This window comes from Delphinus delphis, chromosome 7, assembly GCF_949987515.2.
Source record: "Delphinus delphis chromosome 7, mDelDel1.2, whole genome shotgun sequence".
Classification (NCBI taxonomy): Eukaryota; Metazoa; Chordata; class Mammalia; order Artiodactyla; family Delphinidae; genus Delphinus; species Delphinus delphis.
In genome coordinates this window covers 53,379,693-53,406,383 of record NC_082689.1, presented here as the reverse complement: position 1 = coordinate 53,406,383, position 26,691 = coordinate 53,379,693, and the positions used below count along the sequence as shown (strand labels likewise).

Below are 26,691 nucleotides of genomic sequence, written 5' to 3'. Positions count from 1 at the left end.
TAAAATTATATACTTGTCCCCTTTTTCCCCTATAAGACTATTTTATATTTAATAGTTTTTCCATTCTATTTTTAATATAAGTAAATATATGTCCTTCTTAGAAGAATGATGATGGTAGTATACTGTGTATACATTTATCCATCTTTATTTCACTCAATAGTTCCTGAATTTTATCTTATAATTTTCCTCAGTTATGAGATTGAAATAAGTGCTTATGCTGCCTAAAATAATGTAATGATTATCAGACATTACTGTCACACACATGAGATTCAGCAAAGTAGTCTAATGAAAAAGGCATCCTGCTTCATGTTTAAAAACATGATTAGTCTTAAAAGCATGATTAGTCTTAAAAGCATACCTTATACCCTCACTAAGGTGTCAATATTAAAAGGGAATAATTATAAAACTATTTCTCTTAAAAGTTGGCTGTTTCTGTTACAGTTAGTATTGTATTTCTTCATAGGAAAATCTGCTGAAAATTAGTATACGGATTCTCTTCCCCTCTTTAGGCATTTGTCAGAGCAAATATCCCATTAATTAAAATCTTGAAATATTTATAAAGAGCTCTAGAATGCATGTAAGTTATTTTTCTTTTTACCAGGTTCTTGTTTGTAGACATTTACAACAGGAATTTTATAATGGAAGATTTTGGAATCAGGAAAAAATGAATCTAAATCTTATCTAAGCTGCTAACTAGCTGGATGACTAGGCACTTCACCTCTTAGAACTTCACTCTTCTCATCAGTCAAATAGAGATAGGACTACCAATGCTGGAATGTTGTTGTGAGAAAGAAATAATTATTTGAATGCAACATATAAAACTCACAGCACTCTGCCAATGTAAAAGCATAATAAACAGGGAATTAAATGGCTGGTTTACTAAAATTCAATCTTAAAGCTCTAATTTGTTTGTTTAAAATGACAGCAACATCCAACTGTGAATGAGAGCTTTATAATCATCCAAGCTGCAGTCTGAAAACTGACTTTTTGCCTGAACAGAACTCAGTTATAAATATCTGTCTTTGGATTTCACATTCAATTCTGAGATGAATCGAACATCCTTCAGAATTTTAATCTGATACCCAACAGCTAAAACTCTGAAAGTAGAGAAAACATTTTTTTAAAAGGAAATCTGTTAATCTCAAGTGATTGTTAATTCCAAGTCTGATTATTCAGGATAGGAAATACAAGTTCAGATAGAAATTCATTTCTGAAAATTCATTTTCAAAGCTTTTACATAATCTAAGTTGGAGAGGAAATATATCTATATTTTATGTTAAGGGAAAATAAAACACTAAAATGAGTAACTTTTTCTCTTAAAACCTTTAAAACTTGTTTTCATTAAAGAAAGAATATTATACTATGTAACATTTTGAATGTTATTTAGCAAATGATAAAGCAACAGGAATAAATAGGAGATTTATGACACTGCATTAAAAATCAACTATGGGGCTTCCCTGGTGGCGCAGTGGTTGAGAGTCCGCCTGCCCAATGCAGGGGACACGGGTTCGTGCCCCGGTCCCGGAGGATCCCACATGCCGCGGAGCGGCTAGGCCCATGAGCCATGGCCGCTGAGCCTGGGCATCCGGAGCCTGTGCTCCGCAATGGGAGAGGCCGCAGCAGTGAGAGGACCGCGAACCGCAAAAAAAAAAAAAAAAAAAAAATCAACTATGTTCGTAGTTGCCTTTTTTGGTCATTACAAATCATACCCACTGAAATCTTTCATTCTTGTCAATGAACTCTGAACATGGTTCCTGTTTATAACTGAAGCTGGAGAAATCTGCCTCTCTGCGTTCAAACAGAAATCTGCCTTAGGGGGTGCTCATTGAAGGGTTATGCCTAAGTTAATGTGAAAATATTTTTTAAAACAATATCATATATACATTTTTTTAGCTCTCAACTTTGCAGTTACACATTACTTTCCTCTTTTCACTTAAATCCTGCATGCTGCCAACCGTTATATGTCTAAGCCACCAATCCAGTCAGGAACAGCTGGCTGGGGGAGGGAGGGCAGAGGAGTTAGTTATGGAAATTTCCAAACACACACAAAAGCAACGATAATAGGTCAATGAGCCGCCACATATCCATCACCCAGATTTAACAATATCAAGAACCTGTCACATTTACATCATTTTCCCTTCATTTCTTTGTGGAATCCTTTCAAAGCAAATCTCAGACTTTAGGCACACTTCAGCATACATCTCCAAAAAGGATGGCTATTTTCTCACATAACTGCAATGTCATTTCCACCACAGCAAAATTGCCAGTGGCTCCTGATTTTATCTGTTACCTAGTTCATAATCAACATTTTCCTATTGCTTCAAAATATTCATCTTAGAGCTGCTATGTTCAAATTAGGATCAAATAAAGTCTACACATTACATTTGGTTGTTACCTCTCCAAAGCCTGTATTAGTCCAGAAATCTGCCCTCTCTATTTCCCCCCAAACTGCTGACAAGGGGTTGGCTTTTCTTGGTGAAGAAAACCTCCCTTTCTTTTAAATGCACATTTCTTAATTGCCTATTTCTTGCTAGGTGCTTTTGCATTTACCATCCAATTTAATCTCAAAATACCCTCAAGAGGTAACATGACAGACACAGGTACTTGTCTCCCCAAATTTGGACGTTCTCCCCCATGGTTATGGAGTAACTGCTAGAAAACAGCTGCCAGCACAGCCCTCATCAAGGAGCGGTCATCTGATCCCGGTGGGTCAAGGCTGGCCCGTCGCATTTCCCAGTGACAAATACCCCTAGTGACTTCCCCTCAAGGTGCTCCCTGCAAGGTGATGGACGGACATATTTGTTGATATACCCATCTTCCCAAGACTAAGCTCTGAACTCCTTTCTCTGTGCTAAGATGCTGTGTCTTGTTTCTTTTATGTCACTTCTCGCATTTTAATTGTAGTCATGTCTGCCTTCAAGCCACTACACAGTAGATCCCAACAGGATAGAAAGAATGCCTCCTTCAACTGTGAATCTCCAGGGCTTAGCACATAACAATAGCCTAGCATACAGCAGTCTGTGGGATAAAAAAGTGAAACGAATTGATTACCCGTGCCACTCTCAGAATGTGTTTAAGAGGCACGTGTGCTGTTTATCCGAAAGGAAGCCTTCTAACGCGTCCACAGCAAGGTCACAGCGCTGTAGAGAAGCCAACGTATGCAAGCGGTGATGCACAAAAGTATCGAGCGCGTGAGAGACACAAAAGGAAAGAGTACAGTAGTCCAGGGGAAACTGCATACTTCAAGCAAGAAATTTCTCTGAAATACTAAACCATAAAGCAAACCACACCACAGTTAATAAGAGGTCATGGATCCATACTTTGTCTTTGCACAGGAACGTCTCTGGCTGATTAGCAGTTAAGCCATTTTTCAGTATTACCAGGGTTGAGATAACACAATTTAGATCAATGTTTAACAATCTTTATTGTTTAGAAAGTCAAACCAAAATCGCTTATGCTTCAGCTTAAGCACATTTCTTCTTTTCTTTCATGAGAGGTGAGCAGCTGGCTGCCAGGCTAAGCAGATCTCTTTATATACTCTGAGACCCTCCAAATGTGCACTGCTTATTCCAATCTCTAAAATATGCAGCTCTCTTCACACCCTTCCTTATGCATCCTGTTGGGAATGTTTCTTTATGTAATTCGTCATTTTAACTCGTCCATTTTTTTGCTACATTCCTTAACTTCACCTCTCCCCAAGCCCCTTCTGTTAATGTCTCTAGTTAAATTTACTACATTAATTCCTTCCCGTTTCAAATTGGCATTCTGCTTTGTACATTTTAACTGAAGGGCTTATTTTAGATAATAATTTACCTTACATTTCTTTCCTTGTTTTGAAGTGGCCAATGAGAAAATTAAAACTGTCCCAATCAGAATCATGAAACCAATCTTAAAACAGTCCCCGTATGTCTTGGGAGGATTTACCTTTCTGGAGATGTGTTGATGAATTTTTAGCACAGTTTAAAGCTCAGAAAATCAGTCCTCAAGTATTTGTACAAGTGTACTATAGTGTGTTCTGCCATCATGTCACCTCTGATACTTTAGAATGGTATAGAGCCGTTTTGAAGCTGAATGATATCCATTCAAACAACCCGGCTTACAACTTACATATCTGAAAAACGTTTCTAGTAGGTGAAACGACTGGTCCCAGGGAAAGAGGCCAGGAAGAGTGTTCTCTACCATACCACACTGCTTATTAGAAGGATTGCGATTCTGTTTTCATTTACTGCTACCCAAAACGTTTGAAAGATCAACTTACTGGTAAAGGAGAGATAAAACGGAAATGCCTTTTTTAGCCTTAGAAACTAACAGTAAATAATAAAACAACATCAACACAACAGCTAAGCAGTATATAGCCGTGACTATGTGCTGGTACTGTTATAAATACTTTGCATGTATTAACTTATTCAATTATTAGAATACTCTTGTGAGAGAGACATTTTTATCATTCTCATGGTACAGATGAAGAAACTGAGGTCCCAAGAGTTTAAGTAACTTGCCCAAAGCCATGCATGATTTGCCTAGGATTTAAATCCAGGGCATCTGGCTCCAGAGTCTGTGTTGTTAATCAGGATCTATGTTGTCAACGGCTCAAAAGATTCATCTTTGTGACATAGGACATTTGTCTGCTAAGGTGATACATATTTAGTAAACATGAACATTTTCGAAATAATGTTTTATCTTACTTAACAAAAAAATAGAAAAAAATATTCAACATGCTATCAATGTACTTTCAAGGTGGTTAGTCTTTCCACCTACAGCAAGTGATAAACTGCTGAGAACATTTCTACCAGCACATGTATATGTCTGCCTGATACCTGAACAAAGATCTCCCTTAAATATAAAAAAAAAGAATTTCTTAGTATAAACATCAGCTGTTTACATTAAATTACTTTTAAAACTCAAATAGTGTTTAGACAAATGCTTTGTTCTAATGAATGGAACAGTTTAGAGGGGGAAGCATAAATCTTATGAGTTTTATAAACTGTACATGGTAATTTGTAGATCACCATGACCAATGAACATATTCAAAATACCAATGGATAGAAAAATCGATCAACAAGTATCAACTTTTTAGCATTTCCTGAGTGCAAAGGTTTGGGCTACCTACTGTATAAAGGAGGAGAGTCCTGATACAACCTTGTTATGCTTTTGTATCCTCAAAAAACATAACAGAGCATCTGATAACAGCTAAATATCCATGTCAGTTGGGCTCTTTTGATTATAAGAATAGAGGTTCACTCAGGTTATGTCACATAGGGATTGACTATAGGCTGTATTTAGTAATTAAAAAGACAGGTGTTTTCCACCATACAATTGAACAGCACAGAAACCCAAGAACCATTCAGCTCAAGCTTGTAGAGAAAGAAATGAGTTCAAGACTGGAAGGTCATTTGGGATTCAAAAGAGCAATGGAAACGAGGTAACCATCATGAGTCTGCTTTTCCCTACTCTACTTATTGCCATTTCTACTTCTCTCTGTCATTGGGTCTTTTTCTGTTTCCAACTTCTTCCTTCTCCACGTGTATTCCATTCAAAGAATTCACAGGGAGGATCTGACCATCAAGTTTGTCACCACTGTCTTTGCTGGGCTCAGCTTTCCCACCAAGACTACCTTTGGCATTACCGAAAGATGAAAGAAGACCTCTCTGCTTGACCTAGACCTCCTGAAACCATGAAGCCACTATCAACATCTAAGGGACTCCTAGACTCAGCTGCTCCTAAGACATCTGGAGCAGTGTTAGAAATACAGCAATTTGAATACCAGTGAGATCACTCCAGTTTCTTACTTAGAGTCTAGTTCCTTTAATATGATATACACAATCTAAGGGAGGCAACATATAATTTGTCACACACATGTTTTTATAACCTACAGGAGCCTGGATGGTGTGGTGGTTGAGAAGGTTATCTCTAAAGACACTACCTGTGTTCAAATTTAGCTCTGATGTTTACGGGGTGTGTGACCATGTGCAAGCTACTTAACCTATCTGTACCTCAGTTTCCTTGTCTAGAAAATTGAGGTAATAGTGGTCCTGACTTCATAGGGATGTCAAGAAGATAAATGAAATAATTCACCCGAAGAGCCTCAAGATGTGCCTGGCGCACAGTAAACTCTTGATGAATTTTAGTTACTGTTTTCTTATTACTTCTAACATACCTTACCAATTTTATCCCTCATAAACTCCACAGCACAAAAATGTTATACATACATATTATACTCTTTCATGTCTCTATTCTTAGCCTCTACCTGGATCTTCTTCCTCTAATTCTCTCTGGTGAAAGTTTCCTCATCACTTAAAGTTCAGCATAAATTTCATTTTCTGAGCAAGACCCCCTCTGGTTGATAGTCTCCAGAGGGGGCCTCCAACAATTCCTCTGCCCTTGTATGCTTAAGCAACTTCTCACGTCAAGGGTGGGCGATTCAATGCCCTACTTTTGAATCTGCGCTGGCCTTAGGACTGGCTTGGAATCCAGAATGTGATGGAAGTACATTCTGGAGCTCTCAAACCCAGGCCTTCACCTCCTGCTCTTGGAACGCTGCCACCATGCTATGAGAAGCCTATGCCAAATGGAGATGTTACAGAGGGGGGACAAAGGCGTACCGGTTAGAGCCCCAGAAAACTGCAGCCCTAGGCATCGTCGTGTACCCAGCTGAGCTTAGTCAGCCCAGAGAAACATAAGAAATAATAAAATAATAAATTTTAGTGTCTTGAAATGATGATAAAATGGTTTTCAGCCACTATGTTTTGGTTGTTTTATTACAGCAATAATACAGGTTGTTTATTACAGCAATACCAAAATATCATTCATGAAACTCCTGGACAGAGTAAATATTTCTTTGGTTAAGCTCTCATAATTCTATTCAGTAATTTAACAAATTGTATTGTAATTATTTATTTTTATGTCTGTCTCCTCTACTGAGAGTCTTAAGACAGTAACTATGGACTTAAGGAAAACAATATTTTTCAGAATAAATTCCAAAAAAATAACAGAATTTCCAGTAGCTAGAACAAAGGTGTAAATTCAGAAGTTTCCCCTAGCCTGTCATTTTGGGAATCTCTAACCCTTTGTAGATTTGAAGTAAGTTATAGAAAGGCTAAGACGTTACCCCAAAACAATGATCAGATGGTTAAATATTATAATTTCTACTTAGAAACCTGTTTATATACCCCATTCTTCTGATAATTGAAAGAAAAAGAAAATAAAAACAAAGGAAGTAGAAAAAGAGGCTAAAGTCAGCCAACATGTTGCTTGTTTATTTTTTAAGAAGAACAAGGAGAGGGAACTTGTTTTATGAGCCAGTGCAACTTTTTGGAGTCTGAGCAAGAGAGTGATTATAAATATGGACTCTGAAGCTGGTGGCCTGGGTTTTAATTTCAGCTTCACAATCTGGGTTTGAATCCCACCTACACATTTTTGTGTCAAGTCACTTAACCTGTCTATGCCTCAGTTTCCTTACTGATAAACTGGAGATCATGAGAGCCACCTACAGCATGGGGCTCTGTTAAGGATTCAATGAGACAATACATGGAAAGCAACAGAATGGTAATACTGGTGAGCTGATGTTGCTGTTCCTCCTGCTCTCCTTCCGGATCCTCCTCCTCCTATTACTACTGTTATAAATATATAGTAGGGCTTCCCTGGTGGCGCAGTGGTTGAGAGTCCGCCTGCCTATGCAGGGGACACGGGTTCGTGCCCCGGTCCGGGAAGATCCCACATGCCGCGGAGCGGCTGGGCCCGTAAGCCATGGCCGCTGAGCCTGCGCGTCCGGAGCCTGTGCTCCACAACGGGAGAGGCCACAACAGTGAGAGGCCCGCGTACCACCAAAAAAAAAAAAAATATATATATATATATATATGTATATATATATATATATAGTAACCAAGAGAGTATCACTTTAGGTCATGGCTAGACAAAGAGACCACTGAAACTAGACAGTAAACAGTGCTTGACAATTAGCTTTCCAATTTACGCTAGGCATAAAAATTAATTTCAGAGAGAATTTTGTTATAAAACATAAAAACTTGATAACATTTAAAAGAAAATATAGGAGCATGTCTTTAACAGCTTTGTTTATGGGGGAAAAAAACCCTTAAAATAGATATAAAAAAGCACAAACCATTAAGGAAATAACTGTTCAATTTGACCACACTAAACCTCTAAAATTCCTTGTAAATGAACAAATAAAAAATACCTTAAAGCTGACGGACAAACCAGAGACTGGGAAAAGAAATCTGTCAGGATTAGTGTTCAAAATATATAAAGAACTCCTACTAATCAATCATAAGAAGCAAATAACCCGACACAAAATGGGCAAGAGTATAAACCAGCTTGCATAAGGGAAATACAAATGGTCAACAACGTAATTCGATAAAACTCCAAGATAACATACCCATCAATTTAAAAAAATAGGATATTACATGTTTGGTAATTGGTTCCTCATCTCCATCTGAACCCTGAGCTAAAGTTATCTTCTGAATAGGAAGAGGGTAACATGAGTGAATCAGGGAGATGGAGAAGAAAAGGCTAGGTTCCCCAACCTCCAGCATTTTTCCATCCCAATCTTCCCAGATCAAGCTGATTAGAACCATTAATCTTTCAATTATGTAATCAGATATTTTATGTAATCGAGTTCTCTGAATTGTACTTAGCATGTCTGCTTGATGCTGTATAACAACAAGATCATCATCTTGATTTAGGCTGGACACAGCTGTGAGAGATTCTCACATATCAACTCAGAGCATCCCCATAAGGTAGGTATGATCATTATCTCTATTTTGCCAACGAGCCACAAAACAGTAAGAACCCCAAGATCTTCCAGAAGAGTTAGGATCCAAATCCAAGATATCTGGCTCCAACATCCAGCTTTTAACAATGTTATTATTGCCCCTAAATATATGACATATGAAAACATGCTCAATCTCACTACTCATCAGGGAAATACACACTTGCAACATACCATTTCACACTATATGCAGATTGGCAAACGTTGAAAAGTCTGGCAACAATAAGCACTATGAGGATATGGCGCAATAGCAACTTATAATCTTCTAGAAGGCTTACAAATCGGTGCAAACACTGTCAGGGGCATTTGCTAATATCTACTAAAATGCAAGATATGTATCTCTATGATGTAGCAGTTTCACTTCTAGATACATATGGTAGAGAAAATATTTGCCAAGGAAATAAGTAGAGAAATGTTCATTTCAATCATGTTTGTAATAGTGAATATATATAGAGAGAGAGATAGATATATCTCTATCCATAAAATTTGGGATAGCCATAAAATGGAATACTATTCAGCAGTTGCTATGAACAAATTGGAGCTACTAGCTTCATAATAGAAAGTGCTAAAATAATAATATTAAATGTAAAAGTAAGCTGAAGAATAATGCAGCGGACTGCCATTTATATAAAGGTAAACAACATGAAAAAATATTATATATATTGTTGAATGATACATGAGTGTTTAGTAAAGTACACAATCATGAATGGAGATGATTGATACACATTAAATTCCAAGGCATGGTTACATCTGGGGAGAAAGGGATGAGGCAAGGGCACACAGGAATTTCAACTACACCTGTAATGTAGTGCTGGCTTTGAAAAAACTAAGGCAAATATGTTGATTTAATAAAACTGGTGGCAGGTGCAGGGTGGTAAGCTAGTTTGTATACTTGTTTCTACATTTAAAGTACCTCATAATAAAAATACAAGAACGGGGGCTTCCCTGGTGGCGCAGTGGTTGAGAGTCCACCTGCCGATGCAGGGGACACAGGTTCGTGCCCCGGTCCGGGAAGATCCCACATGCCGCGGAGCGGCTGGGCCCGTGAACCATGGCCACTGAGCCTGCGCGTCCGGAGTCTGTGCTCCACAACGGGAGAGGCCACAACAGTGAGAGGCCCACATACCACAAAAAAATAAATAAATAAATAAATAATAAAATAAAATACAAAAACGAATGAAATGTGGCATAACAGAGACCATTCCAAAAATAAATAACAAAAGAGGTGATTTACATGTATTTCATCAAAGTCCTTTTCTGAGAAGTGTATTGCTTCACAGGAGCAACTAATGCTCTGATTCTACATCCTTAACTATCATGGATCCTGCCACCCTTTAGAAATTTAACAAAATAAATTGCTTCTACTCTAACAATAACACTATAGTTTTACATAAAACAACAAAGTAAGATATATATTACAATTAACAGGAAAATAGAATTAGTGGCAAAATGTTTATGAAAATATCAGCAATGCCTTTATCCTCACCTGGCAAAATATACCACAGGACAGATATGGCTACTTAGGGGGATTTATATACTCACCTCAACCCATATATTAAATAAATTCCAGAAAAAAAGACAAAAAAAAACTACACTTCAAAAAAAGGTCACTATTTAAAGAAGAAACTTTAAGTATAGAGAAAAATGACTAAAAACAAGAAAAGCAGATTTTTTCAAAATGTAAATACCTTTATTTTATAATCGTAAAAGTAATATGTGGGAAACTCAGAAACAAAAATGCATGAAAAAGACGAACACGAAAAGTCATTGGTTTTCCTCACCATCTAGGGAAAATTCTGTTACATTTTAGAGGATATTTTTTAGTGAGATTTTATACTTTAATATGAGATTTTTTTAAACATCTTTATTGGAGTATAATCACTTAACAATGGTGTGTTAGTTTATAACAAGTGAATCAGCTATACATATACATATATCCCCATATCCCCTCCCTCTTGTGTCTCCCTCCCTCCCTCCCTATCCCACCTCTCTAGGTGGTCATAAAGCACCGTCCTGATCTCCCTGTGCTATGTGGCTGCTTCCCACTAGCTATCTATTTTACATTTGGTAGTGTATATATGTCTATGCCACTCTCTCACTTCGTCCCAGCTTACCCTTCCCCCGCCCCGTGTCCACAAGTCCATTCTCTATGTCTGCGTCTTTACTGTGTCCTGCCCCTAGGTCTTCAGAACTTTTTTTTTTTTTTTAGATTCCATATATATGTGTTAGCATACGGTATTTATTTTTCCCTTTCTGACTTACTTCACTCTGTATGACAGACTCTAACTCCAACCACCTCACTACAAATAACTCAATTTCATTTCTTTTTATGGCTGAGTAATATTCCATTGTATATATGTGCCAAATCTTCTTTATCCATTCATCTGTCAATGGACACTTAGGTTGCTTCCATGTCCTGGCTATTGTAAATAGAGCTGCAATGAACATTTTGGTACATGACTCCTTTTGAATCATGGTTTTCTCAGGGTATATGCCCAGTACTGGGATTGCTGGGTCATATGGTAGTTCTACTGGTAGTTTTTTAAGGAACCTCCATACTGTTCTCCATAGTGGCTGTATCAGTTTACATTCCCACCAACAGTGCAAGAGGGCTCCCTTTTCTCCACACCCTCTCCAGCATTTATTGTTTGTAGATTTTTTGATGATGGCCATTCTAACTGGTGTGAGGTGATACCTCACTGTAGTTTTGATTGCATTTCTCTAATGATTAGGGATGTTGAGCATCCTTTCATGTGTTGGTTGGCAATCTGTATATCTTCTTTGGAGAAATGTCTACTTAGGTCTGCGGCCCATTTTTGGATTGGGTTGTTTGATTTTTTTTGATATTAAGCTGCATGAGCTGCTTGTAAATTCTGGAGATCAATCCTTTGTTGATTCATTTGCAAATATTTTCTCCCATTCTGAGGGTTGTCTTTTCGTCTTGTTTATGTTTTCCTTTGCTGAGCAAAAGCTTTTATGTTTCATTAGGTCCCATTTGTTTATTTTTATTTCCATTTCTCTAGGAGGTGGGTCAAAAAAGATCTTGCTGTGATTTATGTCATAGAGTGTTCTGCCTATGTTTTCCTCTAAGAGTTTCATAGTGTCTGGCCTTACATTTAGGTCTTTAATCCATTTTGAGTTTCTTTTTGTGTATGGTGTTAGGTAGTGTTCTAATTTCATTCTTTTACATGTAGCTGTCCAGTTCTCCCAGCACCACTTATTGAAGAGGCTGTCTTTTCTCTATTGTATATTCTTGCCTCCTTTATCAAATATACGGTGACCATATGGGCATGGGTTTATCTCTGGGCTTTCTATCCTATTCCATTGATCTATATTTCTGTTTTTGTGCCAGTACCATACTGTCTTGATTACTGTAGCTTTGTAGTATAGTCTGAAGTCCAGGAGCCTGATTCCTCTAGCTCCGTTTTTCTTTCTCGAGATTGCTTTGGCTATTCAGGGTCTTTTGTGTTTCCATAAATATTGTGAAATTTTTTGTTCTAGTTCTGTGAAAAATGCCATTGGTAGTATGATAGGGATTGCATTGAATCTGTAGATTGCTTTGGGTAGTATAGTCATTTTCACACTGTTGATTCTTCCAATCCAAGAACGTGGTATATCTCTCCAACTGTTTGTATCATCCTTAATTTCTTTCATCAGTGTCTTATAGTTTTCTGCATACAAGTCTTTTGTCTCCTTAGGTAGGTTTATTCCTAGGTATTTTATTCTTTTTCTTGCAATGGGAAATGGGAGTGTTTCTTGATTTCTCTTTCAGATTTTTCATCACTAGTGTATAGGAATGCAAGAGATTTCTGTGCATTAATTTTGTATCCTGCAACTTTACCAAATTCACTGATTAGCTCTAGTAGTTTTCTGGTATCATCTTTAGGATTCTCTATGTATAGGATCATGTCATCTGCAAACAGTGACAGCTTTACTTCTTCTTTTCGGATTTGGATTCCTTTTATTTCTTTTTCTTCTATGATTGCTGTGACTAAAACTTCCAAAACTATGTTGAATAACAGTGGTGAGAGTGGACAACCTTGTCTTGTTCCTGATCTTAGAGGAAATGGTTTCAGTTTTTCACCATTGAGAACGATGCTGGCTGTGGGTGTGTCATATTTGGCCTCTATTATGTTGAGGTAGCTCCCTCTATGCTTACTTTCTGGAGGGTTTTTATCATAAATGGGTGTTGAACTTTGTCAAAAGCTTTTTCTGCATCTATTGAGATGATCATATGGTGTTTCTCCTTCAATTTGTTAATATAGTGTATCACATTGATTGATTTGTGCTTATTGAAGAATCCTTGCATTCCTGGGATAAACCCCACTTTATCATGGTGTATGATCCTTTTAGTGTGCTGTTGGATTCTGTTTGCTAGTATTTTGTTGAGGATTTTTGCATCTATGTTCATCACTGATACTGGCCTTTAGTTTTCTTTCTTTGTGACATCTTTGTCTGCTTTTGGTATCAGGGTGATGGTGGCCTCGTAGAATGAGTTTGTGAGCGTTACTCCCTCTGCTATATTTTGGAAGAGTTTGAGAAGGGTAGGTGTTAGCTCTTCTCTAAATGTTTGATAAAATTTGCCTGTGAAGCCATCTGGTCCTGGGCTTTTGTTTGTTGGAAGATTTTTAATCACAGTCTCAATTTCAGTGCCTGTGACTGGCCTGTTTATATTTTCTATTCCTTCTTGATTCAGGGTCGGAAGGTTGTGCATTTCTAAGAATTTGTCCATTTCTTCCAGGTTGTCCATTTTATTGGCATATAGTTGCTTGTAGTAACCTCTCTTGATCCTTTGTATTTCTGCAGTGTCCGTTGTTACTTCTCCTTTTTCATTTCTAATTCTACTGATTTGAGTCTTCTCCCTTATTTTCTTGATGAGTCTGGCTAATGGTTTATCAATTTTGTTTATCTTCCTAAAGAACCAGCTTTTAGTTTTGTTGATCTTTGCTATCATTTCCTTCATTTCTTTTTCATTTATTTCTGATCTGATCTTTATGATTTCTTTCCTTCTGCTAACTTTGGGGTTTTTTGTTCTTCTTTCTCTAATTGTTTTAGGTGTAAGGTTAGGTTGATTATTTGAGATGTTTCTTGTTTCTTGAGGTAGGATTATGTTGCTATAAACTTCCCTCTGAGAACTGCTTTTGCTGCATCCCATAGGTTTTGGGTCGTCGTGTTTTCATTGTCATTTGTTTCTAGGTATTTTTGATTTCCTCTTTGATTTCTTAGTGATCTCCTTGTTATTTAGCAGTGTATTGTTTAGCCTCCATGTGTTTGTATTTTTTACAGATTTTTTCCTGTAATTGATATCTAGTATCAGAGCATTGTGGTCAGAAAAGATACTTGATACGAGATTTTCTTTTTTATTACTACATACGTGGGATCATAGCTGCTTTGTAATTTAAAGTTTTCCATTTTTGTACTAAACAGACCTTTCCATGTCAATAAATATTGATGTTTATTGTCACCATCATCATTTCCAATGATTTCAGTACATCCTACTCCATTACAAGGAATCTTTTGGAATTAAAGACAAAACCTTTCCTCTTTCAACTACCTGGCTTTGAACGTCAATTTTGGATGTCTCATTTTCTTCTATTTTTAATAATTTTAAAACTCTTTAATGGGTGACTCTGTCCCAGAGGATCACTCATATTCTAAAAGTGCTGGGAAGCAAAGCAAATTTATATATTGCCAAATATTATCTCTATACATTTATTTTACTTTCTTTGAAAACTAGTGAGGTTGGATTTTTTAAATGTATCAGTCATTGTTTATCAGTATTTCTTCTTTTTAAAGTTATCCCTTCATATTCTTTGATCAGCGTCCTACTTGGGATTTCTTTTTTTGATTTATTTGTTAACAGAGCTCTCCAAAAATAACTACAAAATTAATAGTTTCCATATATGATATATATAAATATTATATATATATGATATATGTATATATAATTTTACCTGATTGTCATTTGTATTTTATCTTTTTTTCTCTCTGTCAAAGGTTTCAAATTAGTCACATTTTAAAATATTTACCCTAATGGTTTCTACCTTAATTGTCATGCTTCGAAAGATCATCACTACTTCATGATTATATAAATATCCAATTACATACTTTCACATGATCTTATGTTTTGCTTTGTGTTTTTCATATTTCAATCTTTAGTCTACATGAAATTTATTTTGGTATGAAGTATGAGAAAAAATTCTAATAATGTTTGCCCCTGAATTTAGACATTTGTTCCCTGTGAATTAAATACCATAAACAGGGACTTCCCTCGTGGTCCAGTGGTTAAGAATCCACCTTTCAATGCAGGAGATGTGGGTTCAATCACTGGTTGGGGAACTAAGATCCCACATGCCGCAGGGCAACTAAGCCTGTGTGCCACAACTACTGAGCCCGCACACCTCAATGACAGAGCCTGTGTGCTGCAAACCACATGCCGCAAACTACAGAGCCCACATGCTCTGGAGCCCGCACGCCACAACTACAGAGCCCACACACCCTGGAGCCTGCACGCCTCAATTAGAGAGAGAAAACCCGCATGCCACAACTAGAGATAAGCCTACTCGCCACAATGAAGAGTCCACACCACAACGAAAGATCCCACACGCCTCAACAAAGACCCTGCATGCTGCAACTAATGACCTGACACAGCCAAATAAATAAACTGCCCTTACAAAAAATACCTTGAACATATGTTAAATTTTTATATCTACTTGGGTCTGTTTTGGGGCTTACCTTCTGTTATTTATTTAAATTGGCCATTTGCCTGCCTAAAATTTTTGAATCAATAAAAGCATAAAAGTAAAAGGCAACAAACTAGAAAAAAATACTGCAGCAAATATGAGAGACAAATGGTTGATTGCATTAATACGATAAACCATACAAGTCAACAAAAAAACTACCCAAACTCCTATGTTGGGCATGGAAAACGGGCAAAGAATATGAATGAAAAGTTCATAAAAGAAGAAAAATAATCACTAATGTAAATATTAAAAAGTGATTTTCACCTCTATAGAAGTGAAAGTTTCAGAAATGAGATAACATTTATTGGGACTTCCCTGGTGGCACAGTGGTTAGGAATCTGCCTGCTAATGCAGGAGACAGGGGTTTGATCCCTGGCCCGGGAAGATCCCACATGCCACGGAGCAACTAAATCAATGCACCACAACTACTGTGCCTGAGCTCCAGAGCCCACGAGCCACAATAATTGAAGCCCATGTGCCACAACTACTGAAGCCTACGCGCCTAGAGCCCCTGCTCCTCAACAAGAGAAGCCACCGCAATGAGAAGCCTGTGCACTACAACGAAAAGAAACCCCTGCTTGCTGCAACTAGAGAAAGCCCGCATGCAGCAACAAAGACCCAACACAGCCAAAAATCAATTAATTAAAAAAAATTTTTAATGAGATAACATTTATTAAACTACCCATTAGCAAAGATTGTTTCATAAAGTAATAGTTCCTCAAAAGTCCTCAGGACAGAGGCACTCACACTTCCCAGTAGGCATATAAATGTGCAGAATCATTTTTTTTAATAATTTGGCAATATCTAACAAGTCATAAAACAGAGTATATCCTTTGATGCTGCAGTTTCTTTATTCTCTAGCCTAGAATATAATCTGAAATGTAGTAAAAGATTTATATACAAAGGTATTCACCCTCATTTTATTTATATCAAAAATAGAGACTAGGTAAAAATCCAATAAAATAATGAATATATAAATCATAGCACAACCATAATATTGAATACTCTAGCTATTTAAAATAGTTGTCTCCCAAACTGGTTAATGTCATGTGGAAAATCTTAAAATACAACATTAGGCTAATAAAAAGGAAGATTTTAAAAGTATATATTTAGTTGGATCCTAATCAGCAAAAATACATGTAGAAAAATACTGAATATAAACTCACATAATGACCATTTCTGAGAAGTGGGATTACCAGTGATGATTATTCTCTTCATTTCCTTATTTCCAAAATACTTTACAACATGTCCCTACTGTTTTTATCAAGCTAGGTGGAAAAATAAACTTGAGAATGGCCTGTGTTTTTGAGATGGAAAAAGTATGAAGAAACATTTATGAGCTGTAAGAAGTAATAGAGAAAGGGAGAGAATGAAGGCTTAAAAGAAGGAAATGGGGCTTCCCTGGTGGCGCAGTGGTTAAGCATCTGCCTGCCAACGCAGGGGACACGGGTTCGAGCCTGGGTTCCGGGTCCGGAAAATTCCCACATGCCATGGAGCAACTAAGCCCATGCACCAAAATTACTAAGCCTGCGCTCTAGAGCCCACAAGCCAAAACTACTGAGCCTGTGTGCCGCAACTACTGAAGCCCGCGTGCCTAGAGCCTGTGCTCCACAACAAGGGAAGCCACTGCAATGAGAAGCCCCCGCACCACGACAAAGAGTAGCCTCAGCTTGCCGCAACTAGAGAAAGCCCGCGCACAGCAATGAACACCCACTGCAGCCAAAAATAAAAAATAAATAAAAATTTTTAAAAAAGAAAGAAGGGAATGGATGTTATAAGGATCCTGATGGGAAGGGGCATCAAGAGATCAGGTGGCGAGAACTGCCAAGGAGGAACATCTTTGCTTTGATGCTCATGAGGAGGAAGTACCAGATAGGGGCAAATATAGATAGATTTATAAGCAGGGAATGGGGACAGAACACTCAGGGAGCTCACAAGGTTCACTTTGACTACCTAAGTCAAGCAAGCTCACAAGCTAAGACTGAAATGGGTGGAGGGTAGTTAGGGAACTTGAGAAGAATGATAAAGGTTATGAAAGCAGAAGGGGAGTGGGAGCTAATTAAAAATAGTGAAAAGAACTGTCCTGGCATTTCTGTAAATACCTAAATACATGTTGAGATCCTGAAATCATTTAGTTATATCTTGTTCATCAGAGAACAAATCTATTTACATATCTATGCCACATCTTCATTGATTGATTCTGATTTGTTATACATTTAATATCACTCAGGCCCTCGATCAACCAAGTCACTAATACCCTGAACATTTGCAAATGCAGTGTTCAGTTCACAGTCCTCAGGCTATCTGATGTTTTATCAGTTTATGACACATTTAGGAATCCCTCATTCTTGAAAATTGTAACTCATTTGCTTGTAGGACACCACACTACCTTGTAATTTCTACTGTATGGGTTAACCTTTCGTAGACTTCTTTGAAAATGTTAAAGTGCTACAAGGCTCAGACTTTGCGCCTCTTCCCTATATTCAGTCATCCACAGGGTGATCTCATCCAGGCTCTTGGCTTTAGGCACATTTCATACACTGACAACTCACCTGTATATTAAATTACACACACACACACACACACACACACACACACACACACACACACACACACACACACACACACACACACACACACACACACACACACACACACACACACACACCAGCAGTCTCAGTCTTTCACCTGAACTTCAAACTCATAGAGAACTGCTTACTCTACACAGACCTCTATCAAATTGTCCATAAGAAAATTCCAAATTACTCCTCATCCCTAAATTACCTGCCCATTTAACTAAATGCAAATTCCATTCATCTGGTTGTTCAGGCTAAAAACTTAGGAGTCATCATTAATGGGTCTCCATCTCTTTTTTGCCCTTCTATCATACACCTATAAATCCTATTTACTTCTTTTTCAAATCATCCCAGGATATGATCACTTCTCACCACCCCCCTTCTAGTTCAAGTCACAGTCTCTCACCTGGAATGCCGTGGTTCCCCAAGGAACATCCTCTCTCATCTCGTATCCTCCTCAGTCTGTTCTCCCCACAGTAACCAGAGTAAGTCTTTAAAAAACAAATCAGATCATACCACTCCTCTGCCTAAAATTCTCTAATGCCTTTCCATTTCATTTACAGTAAAAACTAAAGTCCTCATGAAGGACGTAAAGCCCAATGGTCCAGCCCCCTGTAATGTCTACAGACCTTGAATCTTCCAGGTTTCTCCCCCTCACTCAACATACAAAGTATCTTTCTACTTTTCAGCCACAGAGCATTTGTACCTGCTGTCTATTTGAAGCACTTTTCCCTAGATTTTCCCAGGAGTCCTTCCACATTAACTTGTGAGAAGGAAGACCTCCTCAGAGAGGTCTTCCATGATTGCCCTATATAAAAACCTAGGCAGAACTTCAAGATGGCAGAGGAGTAAGACATGCAGATCACTTTCCTCTGCACAAATACATCAGAAATACACCTCCATGTGGAACAACTCTTACAGAACACCTTCTGAACGCTGGCAGAAGACCCCAAATTTCCCCAAAGGCAAGAAACTGCCCACATACCTGGCCATATGGCTGAAAGGGTCTTGGTGCTCTGGCCAGGTGTCAGGCCTGTGCCTCTGAGGTGGGAGAGCCGAGTTCAGGACACTGGTCCACCAGAGACCTCCCGGCTCCACATAACATCAAACGGTGAAAGCTCTCCCAGAGATCTCCACCTCAACGTTAAGACCCAGCTCCACTCAATGACCAGCAAGCTACAGTGCTGGACACCCTATGCCAAACAACTAGCAAGACAGGAACACAACACCACCTATTAGCAGAGAGGTTGCCTAAAATCATAATAAGTTCACAGACAACCCAAAACACCACAAGATACAGTCCTGCCCAGCAGAAAAACAAGATTCAGCCTCATCCACCAGAACACAGGCACCAGTCCACTCCACCAGGAAGCCCACACAACCCACTGAACCAACCTTAGCCACTGGGGGCAGACACCAAAAACAACGTGAACTATGAGCCTACAGTCTGTGAAAAGGAGACCACAAACACAGTAAGTTAAGCAAAATGAGAAGACAGAGAAATACACGGCAGATGAAGGAGCAAGGTAAAAACCCACCAAACCAAACAACTGAAGAGGAAACAGGCAATATACCAGAAAAAGAATTCAGAGTAATGATACTGAAAATGATGCAAAATCTTGGAAACAGAATGGAGAAAATATAAGAAATGTTTCACAAGGACCTACAAGAAACAAAGAGTAAACAAACAATGATGAACAACACAATGAATGAAATGAAAAATTCTCTAGAAGGAATCAAGAGCAGAATTACTGAGGCAGAAGAACGGATAAGTGACCTGGAAGGTAAAATAGTGGAAATAACTACTGCAGAGCAGAATAAAGAAAAAAGAAAGAAATGAATTGAGGACAGTCTCAAAGACTTCTGGGACAACATTAAACGCACCAACATTCAAATTATAGGGATCCCAGAAGAAGAAGAGGAGAAGAAAGGGACTGAGAAAATACTTGAAGAGATTATAGTTGAAAACTTCCCTAATATGGGAAAGGAAATAGTTAATCAAGTCCAGGAAGCACAGAGAGTCCCATACAGGATAAATCCAAGGAGAAACACGCTAATCAAACTATCAAAAATTAAATACAAAGAAAAAATATTAAAAGCAGCCAGAGAAAAACATACAAGGGAGTCCCCATAAGGTTAACAGCTGATCTTTCAGCAGAAACTCTGCAAGCCAGAAGGGAGTAGCAGGACATATTTAAAGTGATGAAAGGGAAAAACCAACAACCAAGATTACTCTACCCAGCAAGGATCTCATTCAGATTTGATGGAGAAATCAAAACCTTTATAGACAATCAAAAGCTAAGAGAATTCAGCACCACCAAACCAGCTTTACAACAAATGCTAAAGGAACTTCTCTTGGCAGGAAACACAACAGAAGGAAAACACCTAAAATAACAAACCCAAAACAATTAAGAAAATGAAAATAGGATCATACATATTGATAATGACCATAAATGTAAATGGATTAAATGCTCCAACCAAAAGACACAGACTGGCTGAATGGATACAAAAACAAAACCCATATACATGCTGTCTACAACAGACCCACTTCAGACCTAGGGACACATAAAAACTGAAAGTGAGGGCATGGAAAAAGATATTCCATGCAAATGGAAATCAAAAGAAAGCTGGAGTAGCAATTCTCATATCAGACAAAATAGACTTTAAAATAAAGACTATTACAAGAGACAAAGAAGGATACTACATAATGAACAAGGGATCAATCCAAAAAGAAACTATAACAATTGCAAATATTTATGCACCCAACATAGGAGAACCTCAATACATAAGGCAAATGCTAACAGCCATAAAAGGGGAAATCAACAGTAACACAATCATAGTAGGGGACGTTAACACCCCACTTTCACCAATTGACAGATCTTCCAAAATGAAAATAAATAAGGAAACACAAGCTTTAAATGATACATTAAACAAGGTGGACTTAATTGATATTTATAGGACACTCCATCCAAAAACAACAGAATACACTTTCTTCTCAAGTGCTCATGGAATATTTTTCAGGATAGATCATATCCTGTGTCACACACCAAGCAATGGTAAACTAAAGAAAACTGAAATCGTATCAAGTATCTTTTCTGACCACAACACTCTGAGACTAGATATCAATTACGGGAAAAAAATATGTAAAAAATACAAACACACGGAGGCTAAACAATATACTATTAAATAACCAAGAGATCAATGAAGAAATCAAAGAGGAAATCAAAAATACCTAGAAACAAATGACAATGAAAACACGACAAGTCAAAACCTATGGGATGCAGCAAAAGCAGTTCTCAGAGGGAAGTATATATAGCAATATAATCCTACCTCAAGAAACAAGAAACATCTCAAATAATCAACCTAACCTTACACCTAAAACAATTAGAGAAAGAAGAACAAAAAACCCCAAAGTTAGCAGAAGGAAAGAAATCATAAAGATCAGATCAGAAATAAATGAAAAAGAAATGAAGGAAATGATAGCAAAGATCAACAAAACTAAAAGCTGGTTCTTTAGGAAGATAAACAAAATTGATAAACCATTAGCCAGACTCATCAAGAAAATAAGGGAGAAGACTCAAATCAGTAGAATTAGAAATGAAAAAGGAGAAGTAACAACGGACACTGCAGAAATACAAAGGATCAAGAGAGGTTACTACAAGCAACTATATGCCAATAAAATGGACAACCTGGAAGAAATGGACAAATTCTTAGAAATGCACAACCTTCCGACCCTGAATCAAGAAGGAATAGAAAATATAAACAGGCCAGTCACAGGCACTGAAATTGAGACTGTGATTAAAAATCTTCCAACAAACAAAAGCCCAGGACCAGATGGCTTCACAGGCAAATTTTATCAAACATTTAGAGAAGAGCTAACACCTACCCTTCTCAAACTCTTCCAAAATATAGCAGAGGGAGTAACGCTCACAAACTCATTCTACGAGGCCACCATCACCCTGATACCAAAAGCAGACAAAGATGTCACAAAGAAAGAAAACTAAAGGCCAGTATCAGTGATGAACATAGATGCAAAAATCCTCAACAAAATACTAGCAAACAGAATCCAACAGCACATTAAAAGGATCATACACCATGATAAAGTGGGGTTTATCCCAGGAATGCAAGGATTCTTCAATAAGCGCAAATCAATCAATGTGATACACTATATTAACAAATTGAAGGAGAAACACCATATGATCATCTCAATAGATGCAGGAAAAGCTTTTGACAAAATTCAACATCCATTTATGATAAAAACCCTCTGGAAAGTAGGCATAGAGGGAACTAACCTCAACATAATAGAGGCCATATATGACAAACCCACAGCCAACGTCGTTCTCAATGGTGAAAAACTGAAACCATTTCCTCAAAGACCAGGAAGAAGACAAGGTTGTCCAGTCTCACCACTGTTATTCAACACAGTTTTGGAAGTTTTAGTCACAGCAATTAGAGAAGAAAAAGAAATAAAAGGAATCCAAATCCGAAAAGAAGAAGTAAAGCTGTCACTGTTTGCAGATGACATGGTCCTATACATAGAGAATCCTAAAGATGATACCAGAAAACTACTAGAGCTAATCAATTAATATGGTAAAGTAGTATGATACAAAACTATTGCACAGAAATCTCTTGCATTCCTACACACTAGTGATGAAAAATCTGAAAGACAAATCAGGGAAAAACTCCCATTTCCCACTGCAACAAAAAGAATAAAATACCTAGGAATAAACCTACCTAAGGAGACAAAAGACTTGTATGCAGAAAACTATAAGAGACTGATGACAGAAATTAAGGATGATACAAAGAGATGGAGAGATATACCACGTTCTTGGATTGGAAGAATCAACACTGTGAAAATGACTATACTACCCAAAGCAATCTACAGATTCAGTGCAATCCCTATCAAACTACCAATGGCATTTTTCACAGAACTAGAACAAAAAAACTCACAATTTGTATGGAAACACAAAAGACCCCGTATAGCCAAAGCAATCTCGAGAAAGAAAAATGGAACTGGAGGAATCAGGCTCCTGGACTTCAGGCTATACTACAAAGCTACAGTAATCAAGACAGTATGGTACTGGCATAAAAACATAAATATAGATCAGTGGAACAGGATAGAAAGCCCAGAGTTAAACACACGCCCATATGGTCACCTTATTTTCTATAAAGGAGGCAAGAATATACAATGGAGAAAAGACAGCCTCTTCAATAAGTGTTGCTGGGAAAACGGGACAGCTACATGTAAAAGAATGAAATTAGAACACGCCCTAATACCATACAGAAAAATAAACTCAAAATGGATTAAAGACCTAAATGTAAGGCCAGACACTATGAAACTCTTAGAGGAAAACATAGGCAGAACACTCTATGACATAAATCACAGCAAGATCTTTTTTGACCCACCTCCTAGAGAAATGGAAATTAAAAAAAATAAATGGTACGTATTGAAACTTAAAATCTTTGCGCAACAAAGGAAACCATAAACAAGATGAAAAGACAACCCTCAGAATGGGAGAAAATATTTGCAAATGAAGCAAATGACAAAGGATTAATCTCCAAAATATACAAGCAGTTCATGCAGTTCAGTATCAAAAAAACCCAAACAACCCAATCCAAAAATGGGCCGCAGACCTAAGTAGACATTTCTCCAAAGAAGATATAGAGACTGCCAACAAACACATGAAAAGATGTTCAACATCACCAATCATTAGAGAAATGTAAATCAAAACCACAATGAGGTATCACATTACCATGGTCAGAATGGCCATCATCAAAAAATCTAGAAACAATAAATGCTGGAGAGGGTGTGGAGAAAAGGGAGCCCTCTTGCACTGTTGGTGGGAGTGTAAATTGATACAGCCACTATGGAGAACAGTATGGAGGTTCCTAAAAAACTACCAATAGAACTACCATATGATCCAGCAATCCCAGTACTGGGCATATACCCTGAGAAAACCATGATTCAAAAGGAGTCATGTACCACAATGTTCATTGCATCTCTATTTACAATAGCCAGGACATGGAAGCAACCTAAGTGTCCATCAACAGATGAATGGATATAGATGTGGCACATATATACAATGGAATATTACTCAGCCATAAAAAGAAATGAAATTGAGTTATTTGTAGTGAGGTGGATGGACCTAGAGTCTTTCATACAGAGTGAAGTAAGTCAAAAAGAGAAAAACAAATACTGTATGCTAACACATATATATGGAATCTAACATAAAAATGGGTCTGATGAACCTAGGGGCAGGACGGGAACAAAGGCACAGATGTAGAGAATGGACTTGAGGATACAGGGAGGGGGAAGGGTAAGCTGGGATGAAGTAAGAGAGTGGTATGGATATATATACACTACCAAAAGTAAAGTAGATAGCTAGTGGGAAGCAGCCACATAGCACAGGGAGATCAGCTCGGTGCTTTGTGACCACCTAGAGCAGTGGCATAGGGAGGTTGGGAGGTTGATGCAAGAGGGAGGAGATATGGGGATATATGTATATGTATAGCTGATTCACTTTGTTATAAAGCAGAAACTAACACACCATTGTAAAGCAATTATACTCCAATACAGATGATAAAAATAAATTAAAAAAATTAAAACCTAGCAACCCACCCCCTTATACTGCTTTATTTACTTCAATGTCCTTTTCCAAAGCACATATCACCACCTAAAATATATGTTCTTCATGTATTTGTCCATTTTCACATCCAAATATAAGCGTCAGAGCCAAATATGTTTCTGTTTTATTTACTGCGATAGTCCCAAGATCTGTTATGTAGTAGTTGCTCATAAATACCTGAATATTTAGATGAAGTAGTGAATAAAATATTTTTCAATACCAACTATGTACCAGGTTACTTTACTGGGTGCTAGAATAGGAAATTAAGTATTTCGCTCTGAAAATTTCTATGTAACTCAGGGTTCTTAGTTGTAAATAACAGAAAGCAATCTGGAGTATCTTTTTTAAAAAGGGAGTTTTGGGCGTGGTCAAGGAGAGTTTTCTAGTCTGACTGGAGAAGGAAAGAAGCAGAGAGTAAGAGGCTCTTCCTTCTGCTTAGGTTTCCATATGGGAGATGAATAAATTCTCTAAAGGCTATACTAAGGTTAAGAGCTTCCCCAATAGAAGTTCAATGTCTGTCCTAGGCACATTTTCCCAAATGTTTCTTATCCAACTAGCAATACCAAGAAAGTGACCAAACAAAATATACATCTAAATAAAAGCTCACAATTTTAAAATACGAAATTTCACAAATATTAATGATACCTTCTAGATATAAGATATTATACTCTAATTTCCATTCTCTTATTTCATTGTAATTTTTATGAGACATGCACCAATGGACCAGGTGTTATTTATGTAAGATTTTTTTTTCCCTTCCTCTTTTTCATTAGCAACAAAATCTCAGAAGTATAATTTCCAGATTCTCTTGGAGAAACATGAACATACGATGTGTCCCAGATGGTGCTTTCCAATCTTTTACATACAAAAATGAGGCTTTCACTGTGAGTAACAGTGGGCATTTCCAGCTCTGTTGAAAGATAAGAATGACACATATCTGTCCTTATAGATTCACAAACAGAAAGTTCTCAATCTCATAATGGCAAGTGAACTGCCAACCTTTTTATTCAGTCTTCTATCAAAATACTAAATTTTATTCCTATTTTGTTGCACATTATTTCTTAATTGGTCAATTACCATGATCAATGAAAGCAAGGAATGAAAAGTTGCACAAAGTGACAGAGAAAGAATATTTATACAGCAAAATAAAAAGTTGTTTCTTGAATCTCATGATATAGTCTTCGCCAACTTCTCATCTGACCCTGTTGACTCGAGAAATATGTATGAAAGGCACTTTTCTCATCTACTTACATGATCTCCTCAACATTCACTTTTGCATATGAAAGCAGAATAAGTTCATGAAGTGCCTTCTCTTAAACTACATGCAAATAATAAAAATGAGCCAATATCAAAATCATCAGTCTCACTCCAAATTTAATCATGTGAAATAATTGGTCTGAGTCACCCACCTCTAAGTCAAAGATCAAGATAACATAAACTGAAGACAGAAAAGTCAGACATTAGCTATTAAACAGTGGAGAGAGAGAGAGAGAATGAGAGCTTAACTGTACATGTACAGGCATTACTCTGTGTGTGTGTGTGTGTGTGTGTGTGTGTGTGTGTGTGTGTGTGTGTGTTCTGGCTTGAGCGAAAAAGAGTGTGTATTTGTGTCCACAAGAGCAAGAGAAAGAAAAAGTCTGTATGTTTACTTGCCTGAGCATGACTGCGTGTTTGTGCTTGAGGAAGCAAATGCATATGGGAGGGACAGAGAGGATTATATAAGGGTGTGGCAGAATGAATGAGGGTGAGTGTGTGTGTGTGTGTGTGTGTGAGTGTGTGTGTGTGTGCACGCGTGTGTAACAGGTAGGAAGAACTAGAATCTTTTCATTTCCCTACATACTGTGTAATACAAACGTTTTCTAAAAAATCGTGAAAGCACAGATAGTTTTATTACAATTTTCCTTTCTTACATAAGGGCAGGTACCTCCCTCCAAATGTCTAAATTAAACTCAATAGAAATT

General features: G+C 37.5%; 1 protein-coding gene across 1 annotated transcript in view; it reads right to left on the bottom strand.

The window, feature by feature from the left end:
• The window catches only part of ZNF385B (zinc finger protein 385B), a 389,990-nt gene that overhangs the window by 344,188 nt on the left and 19,111 nt on the right, over window positions 1-26,691 (bottom strand). The gene's annotated exons all lie outside the window — the stretch shown is intronic.